Source organism: Lycium barbarum, chromosome 1 (genome assembly GCF_019175385.1).
Source record: "Lycium barbarum isolate Lr01 chromosome 1, ASM1917538v2, whole genome shotgun sequence".
NCBI lineage: Eukaryota > Viridiplantae > Streptophyta > Magnoliopsida > Solanales > Solanaceae > Lycium > Lycium barbarum.
The window spans coordinates 167004851-167017105 of NC_083337.1; positions in this window are offsets into that span (position 1 = coordinate 167004851).

Sequence of the window (12255 nt, forward strand, 5' to 3'; positions counted from 1 at the left end):
ATAATGTTACGGCTATTGCAAACGCAGACATACATCATACATGATTGACTCACAGAACACTTTTCTGGTAAGGGAGCAGGCAGGTGGAAGTTCAATGGACTAGTTCATATATACTGAATCATCTTAACACTTAATTGTATATTTTCAGCAAATGAGAAGAATGCATTATCTAGTTAAAAAATAGTTGTCGCAGTTACCTCTTTTCTCAAGATCATTACATGTACCCAAATTAAAACAAATAAAACAGATGCAAGATCACAAGGTTGTCAGAATCATCAAGAGGCAACTACTGCAGTTAGTCAATAGAATAGGTGGTTTAAAAAGTCTTAGATTTTATGACATAACTGGGCATGCTTTATATCATATTGGATTCAACTGCTTCAACCAAATGATAACTAAGCTAGCAAAATAATTCAAAGATTTCAAAGGAGGTACACACAACATATATTCATAAAATTTGACCAAAATAGGACCTCAAACATGTGTCATAAATTTCCCAGAATACTAGATAGGTTCACAGGTGCTACCAGTTGCATCTAACAAACTTTCTACCCACACTCTGCGACTTTGGGATACCAAACCAATCTACCTAGACTCATATCATGGACACAGATTTAACAAGAACGACAATAAAACTATGCACTAAACAAATGAAAGACCAGAACTTGAATTACTCCTTCATTCAGCAGCCAGGTTTGAAACTACCATCGGCAGTTTTTAAAATGGGCATTCAACTGCTTCTTAACAAGATGAACATATATTTATGACCACAACACAATTTGTAATGACATAGATTTGTAATACCCTGGGCTTAAAGGAATGTGCCTGATCACAGTTGAATCAATAGTAAAATCACAAACCACAATATTGCACCTACTAACAAAATATTACTAAACTAATGCAGGTTCTGCCAACATCGTTTGAAACCAATCAACATCTAATCTTCATTATGGAATGACCAGCCTTGTTATGACAACCAAAATTAATCAACATGGAATGCTTACTCAATATAATACTGATCTAAAGGACACTTAAGGCAGTTGATCTAACATGCTATACTAATCAACCAATTCAACTTTAATATAGCTAACTGCTGCAGGCAGGTCGAGCATAGAGGATCAGGTTAAAGTAGTCTATAGGGCCATGAAAACTGGGTCAAGCCGAGATGCCTAGACAAATTCCATTATCAAATTGAAACTAAAGTATTAGAAGAAGGGAAATTATTTATGCTGGCAACACGAACAGGTTCACACATATTAAGCTTTCATATGCAAAATGATAAAAGCAACTTGAGTTAGAAAGGAAGAACACAGCTCACGCATTTTGACCCAACTAAAATCAAACTACTATACCCAACATATCCAATGGCATAAACAGAACTAATGTCACACCCCATTTTAACCGGGTCGATTTAGGAGTATGACGTATTGGTGATTCCTGTTTATTTATTTAAGGAGTCGCCACCTAATTAATTAAACGGTGAATTAGGACACCTAGAGATTAACTAAGGCGAAGTTAAAACTAAACCCCAATTAATAGTCTGCGTAACCAATATGATTCTAGGTAAGGGCTCTATATTATCCTAAAGGGAAGGGGTTAGGCATCCTTTAGAATCCGTTAACTTACGATTATCCGACCAAACTTAGGTTAATTAATTAGATTGAATATAGTGTTTGAATTTTAAGAAAAAATGGTTTGCTTATATTACTAAGGTTCCAGAAAAAAATATAATAATACCGCTTGAACTAATTTGTAGAGAAATATAATAATTTCACAAAGGAAATGTTGAGACTTATAAATGTTGTTAAAACTTTGCATGAGAATAGTGATGTTATTTTTTTTAAAAGAAAAATAAGACTTGTAGAAAATATAATAATTTATGTAGAAGAATATTTAAAATATTGTTTATAATAAGACTTATAAAAGACTTCTAATAATAAAGCTATTAAAAATAAGGTCAATGCTTTGTATAAAGGGAAACCTTAGAATAAAATTTATAATAATTGCTCATAGTTTTAAAGGAAGTAGCATAATAAGAATGGAGTTTACAAAACATGATAACTTACATATAAGTAGAAGAAGATGCGAATTTATGCAATGTTTTAATAAATATTTGAACTAAGTAATGAGGTATTAATTGATTTTCAGTTTATGAATAAAAATACAAAATAGTTAATAGATTTCCTTTATCTATTTTTTAGTATCTTTATCAACTATGCTTAATTAAGAATATGCGTGATTGATTCAAAACTTGAAGAGTTACTTAAAAATATACTTATAATTGCGTATTAGTGACGTTTTGAAACATTTATGATAAAATGTGATTCCCTTTATTTAAAATATATAGTCATGCCATTTTGCAAATCAATTATTCCAAATAAGTATTAGAGTTTGTAAATAGTTTTAACATGAAAAGAAAAGAATAACTCGTAGAATTAATTGTTAGTCCTCTTTAACTGACTACCCATTATACTAAACTAAGCCACTAATCTTACCGAATTCATCTAACTAAAAGTAGAACAACAATAAAAAGTTAGTCACATAATACACATCAAATGATAATGAAATAAGAAAGTGCAAATTAAATGGACCCAACCCATTTTGGGGGCTGTTGGATCTCTCGGCTGTTGGGCTTCGGCCCAGCAGTCTTTTTTGGTATTGCTGTGGATTGGCCTGCTGTAATTTATGGGCTACTGGGCTTCGGCCCAGAACTGCTCTTATCGTTTAGAATGGACTACGGACAGGGCTGGAACGAAAGAAAAATGTTGTTTCGTTGGGCTTTGGCCCAACATCGAATGCGGAAGGAGACGAATCCCTCGGATTCGTATGCGGTGTTCATGCAAAAATGAAAGGGAAAAGGATTAGTAGATGATCAATAAATGATGTTAAGACACATGAAATATAGACTTGCAAAACAATCAGCGAATTATGTATACACTATGTATACATATTCATAACTATTTCAAACAGGGATATACCAACAATATATGTAATATACATAAACCAATTGAAATATACTTGCAGCAATGCACAAAAATTCAAACAGTAGTAGATCTGCTAATTCATTCACTTGAAGGTGCTCGGAATATAGATTAAATGTATTGGCAGTGCACAACACATATCAGGCCTAGACATGGCATACGAATATCCACTGAATTCAGGAAGGATATTCATGGTATTCAATCACATTTTAGCTCATATTCATGGTATTCAATCACGTTTCCTACATAACGAGCGATATATACTAGACAAACAGATCACTTTAAGAAAATTAGGAGTCTTTAGAGATAGGGATTCTCTAACTCAAACATTTGTCCATACCCAAACAGTCCCCTGTATACAAATTCCTAGACTTCCAATTCATTAAGATAGAGCAGATTCCATCAAACACAAACAAATCCTAATCATGAGTCATTTTAACAAACACCTTACCATATACCATAAATCAAACCAAATATATATCAAGTTCAGCATTGTTATGGAATCATTATTCAAGCACTCCGACAGGATTAACCGATGAAACTAAAATATGCATAACAGATCCACTTAAAAGAAAGTAGGATCACTATAATGGGTCATACATCAATAGAGCAGTCCTCAGGACTTATCTATATCCATGATTTATTTAACATGATGTTATCACAAAGCATTTATACAAGTTCATAATGTTCAGATAAAGTCTCGAAAGAAATCACCCAAGATATGAGGGAGAAGAGGAGGGTTCTAGTTTAAGGAAAAGGAAGGAAACTAGTTTTAAAACATATTTTGCCTCATCCTAAGTACTGAGCTGGAAGAACATCTCCTACACATGGAACATAGCCAAACTAAACTCTATAGTCTGTTAGAAATCCCAGAAAATGATTATTAAGTCAAGCTACTTCATTAAGCAGCAGTCGAACTACACAAATGCTGATGCCCTAACAAACAGGAATCAAAACCCAATAAGCCAAAGAAACATATATGAAAAATATTAATAACCTAAAGCTATCTGGACAAACATATTTGAACAGGACATGAACATAATTTGAAACATGTTTATAATAATCTTAGCCAACACATAATTAGCTACTAGCATAGTTTCAGGCCACAAAGCACGTTGATGCTGGACCAATTATGCAATTCGAGCAGTATGAAGTGCTACAGACACGCTAACGACTACGATAAAACTACCAGCAAGTTAATGACTAGGCTAATATAACCCATACTTAATCCGAGAGCAGCTGAACTAGATCAAACTAGGCAACACATTGACAACTGATCCACCTGAACTAACACGGCACTCTTAAACCAACCTAATATCAAACAAGAAATAATGGGCTATCCTGATAACATGTCAGATCAAAGCATAACCCAGATAGACTTGTTTAAATCAACTGAATCATAAGGCTAATGCATACGAACTAGATGGACAAACTAGCTAGTTCATACTAACATGTGATCAATCTAATAACACACCAGCAAACAAGGCGAAACTTGCAGCATAAGGATTAATTTAAACAAGCATATAGAGCTAAAATAGTCATAAACTCAATTGAACCAGACTAAACTTGTATAACACGACCAAAATAACTGCAAACGGGACTGAAGTATGACTAACAGACAGATCACACAAACAGTTTCAAACATCCAATCAAATACTAGATCAATTTAAAAGAAAGAAAATACCTTCTCCGGGTGCAGCGAAGTGGGTACGGGGGTCTTCGATTCACCTCGAAACACTTGAGACTCTGGTTTCAAATTTACTCGGACTCGAATCAGTTGCAGGGAACAAAAAGGAATCAGAATAATCTTTTGTTTTCGAATGAATATCCAAACGATATTAAAAACTGATGAAGACTTGATAATTTTAGACGTGAATTTGAAGCGATTAAAAGAAACTCAAAACTTTAGGGGATTTCTGCAGCTAAACAAAATTTGTTCTTGGGAAACTTTGTGAATCCAAAAATCCTCCCTTTTCGATTCAACCCTACCACCATTTATAGGTCTTTTGACCTTTGTATTGAAAAAAGAAAGAGGAAACGGGGACAGCGTCGAAGTGGGGGCAACAGTGGCGTGGGGAACAGGAAGGCGTGGTGGATATGGCAGGTGAGGTCACGTGGTGTAGTCAGAGGCGTGGGTGGAGACAAGGTGAAGTGGAGTGACAGAAGGTAACGTGGGGGAGATGGGAGACGAAGGGAGCAGAGGGAAGTGGGGTGTCAGGGGTGTAGTGGAGGCGTGGGAGAGAGAATCAGTGGGAAGGGTGTGCGGCGGCTAGGTTTTAGGATGAAGGGGAGGAAGAGAACGATGGGGAGATGGTGGTGTAGAGGTGACGATGGTGGTGATGGTGGTGATAATTGACGGCGATGAGGTGGAAGAGGGAGAAAGGGAAAGGGAGAGAAAGGGAGGGGGTGCGGCGGTGATAAGGAGGAAAGTGATGGGGAAACCCTAAAAGGGTTTCCTTATTCAGCTGAAAAATGAATTGGACCCGGTCCATTTGTGGACCGGGTCAAATTTTAGACTGGGTATTAAAAGAACGGACCAGTAAATTAAACATGGATTATTCTAAAAAATTGAGACAAGGGATATGGACTAGTCCTAAAATTACCAAGAGTCAATCGGGCTTTAATTTGGAGTCCGGTAAGTCAAAATGCGGACCGAGTGCAAGAAATAGTTTGGCTTTAAATTTGAATAAAAGACCCATTTAATTAATGAATATACCGAAGGTGACAAAATATTACTTAATACCAAAAAATGTGTGATTATTAGACTCGGGTAATAAGATCATATGGTGTTATGATAGCCGTGTAATAATATATATTATTTTTTCTTCGAAAATCCGCACTAAAATAAATACTTTTTATTTAATTATGCAAAGATAAATGCGATGCGTGCGCGTAAGCTGGTAAAATGCCGAAATGATAAAAATTGTGAATAATAATAATAATAATAATAAAATACGGTAAATAATAATAATTGATAGAATGATACAATGGCGGTATTGATAAGAGGCTAATAATTATAGTAAACATAATATATATTTTTTATTTTTTTTCCAAAAATATTAGAAGCTTAAAAATAGGTATTTTGGCAGAGAGACGGGACAAAATTGGGTGTCAACAACTAACTTGGCGACTAAACCATCAGGCAGGATTGATTAAATCCGAACTAATGTCCACATACAAACAGACTTATCTATTAAACCGAGCTAATCAACTCTAACCAAACAGCATATAGAATAGCAACTGAAGGATGCAAAAATAAAAGAAAAGGGGAATTACCTTCTTCGGGTGCAGCGAAATGGAGCTTCGGATCCTTCGATCTACACTCGAACACTTTGAAATTCGAACTTGCGTATGCTCGGATTCGAACGAACACCCACAGCAAAAACAGAACAAGATCTAATATTTTGTGACGATATCGAGCAAATTGAAAGCCGATGTTTTAAAGGGGAATTGGAACAATTAAAGACTTGTATTTTCAAGGGAAATCTGGCGATTCAAAGACTTTGATTCTTGGGGATTTCTGCGATTAAGAATCTCTCTTTGTAGAGGATTTCAGCGACTAAAAAAACTATGTCTTTGTAAAAGGGATTTCCCCGTCTCCGAACCTTGTCCTTAATGAACTAAAAGAAACGATTATTTATAGGGTGGATTAGGGTTTTCGTTTGAAGAAAGAGAGAGAGAGAGGAGCGGGGGGACAAGAGGGAGTGGGTGTGGCAGAGGCGTGGGGAACATGAAAGAATGTGTCACGCCCCGAACCATGGCCTGAACGTAATACGACACTCGGTGCCTGACTGCATGTGACCGAGCGAACCACATGGCTTGCTGAACTATCACGAGGCATACATGAGCGGAAATATAACGTGAATGCATGATGAGCCTTTATAAAACATGGTAAGTCATAATACTTAATAAAATACTTGTTTAAATATGAGTGAGCCAAAATGGCTATACGACTCCAAATGTCTGACATGACATAACTGACTTGTCTAGTCTATGAAACCTCTATCATGAGTCTGACTGGAAAACATACTTACTGGGACAAGGCCCCCAGCATACCTTTAGATGCAGAACTAAATAAAGAAATACAATGTCTAAACCCCGAATGAGATGGAGCTCACCAATAAGCTGATACGAATGTTGTCCTACTGAGCAGATGTGTCGTCCTGTATATCAGTACCTGCATTGTGAAATGCAGGCCCCCGGGCAATAAAAAGGGGACGTCAGCACATTGAATGTAATGGTATGTAAAACAACTGAATGAAATAACATGTGACATGAAATAACATGATAAGAACTGAAACTGAAAACCTGGACATGAACATGAGCATGAGCATGAGTACATAAACATGAAATTGAAACTGAAACGGAGTACTGGAACTGAACATAAACATGAGTACTGTAAGCATGAGATAATCTGTAATAATCTGTATAAATCTGTAATACCGACATGAACCACCACGGGGAGAAACGTGGAGTCTGATCTCTGCCCGATCAGCTAAGCCATCTCGTACCTTTCCGGGGCACGAGACATGAACATGACATGAATGGATCCAAAATCCCTCAATGGGGAAATATGAAGGAATCGTCCTAACTGGGCGGAGCGATCCTTATCCTACGTTGGCATACGTAGTTTCATGCTATCTGAGCCTTCTCGGTATTAATACAACTCCCGAACATGAAAAGAATTGAAAACGTGATTTCATGAAATAACTTGTAAACATGGTTTCATGAAATAACTTGAAGTGTAGTTTCATAAGATAACTTGTCATATTCTTGCAAACATGTTCTTGATTCACGAGTAATAACAATAGTTCGTGATCATATATATAATTGACTTGAAAACATGCTTGTACTTGATAGATAAAATCAATAAGTTTCATATAAACATAATGAGAACACATGAGGAAGAATTCATGATTCATGGATTAAGCTGGGGTTCCTAATAACCGTAATGGAAGATTAGGAATACAATAACGAATATAGACACAAGATTCATGTACATAAATACATAAATACGGGCTACCAATATATTGGGTTTAATGCCCTAGGATTTGAACATTCATGGATTTTAAGAAACGGATCATGGGGAAGAACGTAGAGGTTCCCACATGTGGATGGAAGTTCTACATACCTTAACTTCCCGCTTTTGAGCGTATCACAATGTCCTTCAATCCCTTCAACTTAAATCTATAGCAATACAAACCATAGGGATTCTATATTAGCAACAATATCCATGTTTTGTTCATCTAAGCATTTTATCAAACACTTAGTGGGCATGAAGCTCTATAACCCTCATTAATGGTGTTTTCTTCACCCAATCCCCATTCTATTACTCCTAGCTAATTCTACAATCTCAATTAGATGTAATTAACATCATTCTTCATCAACCATAAGAATACAACAATCCCAAGTCAACAATCCAACAACTCTAGAATTCATCAATTCACAACCATAAATGATTAGGGAGTAGAAACATTACCTTTCAAGAGTAGTCACCACGAAATCAACACCCCCAAGTTCGATCCTTAGCTTAGAATGACGGCAACAACTTGTACTACACTTTATCCTTCAGGAGCTTCGGGATTCGGGGCCTTAAACTTGGTTGATTCTCTACTTTCTCTCTCTAACTCTCCTCCCTCTCACTTTCTCTCTCTAAAAATCTGAAAATCTGAGAAAAATGGGCTGCTAGGGTTAACATTTCCCTTATATACTAAGGGGAAATGGGTTTGACCCAACTTGAAAACGGGTTGGGACCTTTCTGTCTTAAAACGTCCATATCTCCCTATCCCGATGTCGCCTGTGAACCCACAACCTATGGTTGGAAAGGTATTTCAATTATCTACAACTTTCTTCCCAAGTTATGATAGGGTTATGGCCTCCCGAAGTCAGGTGACCCGAAACGTACATACGGACCAAGATACGGTCACTGTTACGGTCCCGTAACACGAGGTACGGACCGTAACTTGGTACCGTACCTTGGTGAAAATTTCCAGTGAGGTTCTGGAAATTTTCGGGACGTTACGGTCCACTGTTACGGCCCGTAACACGTGTTACGGTCCGTAACGTCACCGTTACGCTGGCAGAATTTCCAGCGAATAGGCTTCAGTAAAATGGGCATAACTCTCTGCACAGATGTCCGTTTGACCCCCGTAAGATACCGTTGGAAATCTATTTCAAAGGGATACAACTTTCATCCAGGAAGTTTTCTCAAATTCCTAACGGATTTTCATGAAATTTGACTGGAAGGCAGACGTATCGAAAACTTAGCCGATTCTATAGGATTTCAAGTGCCTTACTATTAGCCATATTGAGACGATCATATCTCCTTGCTCCGATCTCCGATTGGCTTGGTCCTTATATCGTTAGAAAGGTATTTCTACATACTACAACTTCATTGATAGTACCTTCCAAAATTCCAAACCGATCAAGGAGTTATTGCTGCCCGAACTAGGCCTATCAACCATTTTCGCAAAACGTTCAAACCTTCAATGTTTCCACTAGAACTTTAATAATATGAGCTTAAACTCAGTTTCAAGATGCGGGGTGTTACAGAATGGGGGGTAGCAGTGGCAACGTGGGGGGGAGACGAGGGAGAAGGAGAAAAGGGAAAGGGGGAAGGCGGCCAAGGAGAAGAGATGAAACCCCTAGGGTTTCATCTCTTTTGTTAAAGAGAATAGGCCAATCGGGTCGGGTCGGGTAGTGTATTGGGTTGGGCTGGTCCATTTTAAGATATTGGGCTGGTATTTGAAGATGTGGGCTAGGAATGAATGTGGGCTAATTTTATGAATTGGTCCGAAAATAGTATGAGTTGATTGGGCTACTACGTTTAAATAAAAGACCTGTTTAAATAACTTGTGTTTAAATATTACTCAATATAAAATATGCCATTATTAGTGCTCAGATAATAAAAAATGGCATTGTAATAGCCGTGCAATAATATTTCGAAAATCCACAGTAAATAAACACTATTATTTAATTATGCAAAGATAAATGCGATGCGTGTGCATAAGCTGGTAAAACGCCGAAATGACAAAAATTATTATTATTAATAATAATAATAATAATAATAATAATAATAATAATAATAATAATAATAATAATAATGATAATGATAATGATGATGATGATGATAATGATGGCTAGTAACTGTAATAGAATAATGAAACGCCGGTATTGATAAGAGGCTAATAATTATAGTAAAATATAATATATATATATTTTTTATTTTTCCAAAAATTAGAAGCGTAAATAGGTATTTCGGAGGAGAGGCGGAACAAAATTGGGTGTCAACAAAGGTATGATATGCATCTTGGGGTTACTCTATTCTTTGATTCCGAGCTTGTTTATGATTCTTATGCACTTTTGATATGTTTTAAAAAGAGTTCTACAAGAATTAATGTTCTTGACTTCCGAGAACTGTTTTGCCATGTCTTGATACGTGAGTATGGTTCCAAAAGTTCTATTTGATTTGATCCATAGTGATATTCGAAAGGTACTTGATATGATTATTGCTTTGATTTTCCAAAGATAGCTTCTGAAACGTTCAAAGAGGTTTCTGTAAGGGATATTGTCCATAACTTTCTCATACTAACTCGGATTGACTTGAAACGTGTTTATGGTCCTCAAGTGTCGGTTGTGTACTTATCTATCGAGTCTTGATTTATGTGCATATAGTTTCTCACTACTCTGTTCGTGCACGCCTCAATATGTCTTTCACTGAGTCCCGGGCCAGGGTATGTTCTCGTGCGTATTCCACTGCATTGTTCACCGCGTCCCTCTCACTTGCGGGCCGGGGCACGTTATATGTGTATATATGATATGATGATACGGGGATGGCGGCCAGGATGGCATATGATGACTCTATCCACCGCGTCCCGCAATAGAGGGCCGGGGCACGTTACATGCATATATGATACATGATTTGATTCACCGCGTCCCTCAATAGAAGGCCGGGGCACGTTACATGCATATATGATATATGATTTGATTCACCGCGTCCCTCAATAGAGGGCCGGGGCACGTTACATGCATATATGATACATGATTTGATTCACTGCGTCCCTCACTAGAGGGCCGGGGCACGTTATATGTATATATGATATATGATGATGGCATACATGATTTTCATTTCGAAAGGCAAATGCATTGATGTTTTAAAAGTCATACTTGTTTCTGGTAAATCTCCGTTTCAGTTATGATACGCTTTACTGTGATTCATGCCTTACATGCTCAGTACATATTCCGTACTGACCCCCTTTCTTCGGGGCCTGCGTTTCATGCCACGCAGGTACACCCATATGAGTAGAAGCCATTGTAGAAGCTGTTCCAGCGGAATTGGCGAGCTCCATCTTCTTCTGGAGTGTTGCCGAGTCAGAGTATATATATGTTACGAATCCTGCTTGATGTTAGAGACTTTGCAGACAGAGTCGTGGGTATAGAATGTCAGTATTGTAAGCGGCTCCACCAGCCGATGTGTCATTATGCTACATGTTACAAGTTTTATATGATTACAGATTTTGTTTGATTTGAGCACGATGAAAAGAAAGTCTTACTATGTATTTCATTTTATTTGATATAAGAGTCCAAAGAGATTATGTCTGTGGTAAGAGTCAGAGGGTTCGCTCGGCTCCGAATATGGGGTCGGGTGCCCATCACACCCTAGCGAGGTTAGGGTGTGACAAAGTGGTATCAGAGCAGGTCGTCCTAGGGGTTGTCTGCAAAGTCGTGTCCAGTAGAGTCCTGTTTATGGGTGTGAGGCCGACCACATTTATAAACAGGGGGCTGTAGGGCATCTAGGGATTGTTGGCCTTCTTTCTGTCTTAGATCGTGCGATAGAGCCGAGTCATAGGAAATGATATTCCTTATGTAAGCCTTACATACGACGGAAGGAGGTGAGTGATGATATGGAAAGTCATAAAGGTAAGTTTTGATATATTTGTTCTGTTACCTGAAATTAGAAGCTCTGGATGGCTGGGATGTGTCGTATAACTATATGCCCTGTGAGGCATTGTTGGTGTTTACTGCGTGCAGATTCTGAATAGCAAGAATTGTAAAAGGAGATTCTACCAGAATTGTCCAGAAACAGATCATTTAGTTAGGTACGCCTAACAAGTTTATACCAGGTCCGACATACTTATGAGCAAACTTTTAATGGGCAAACTTTTAGTTAAGCCTTAACTAAAAGTCTTTTCCTAGTTATGCCTTATGGGGCAGACTTTTAGTTAAGGCACAACTAAAAGTATGCCCCATAAGGCGAAACTTTTCCTTAAGACAT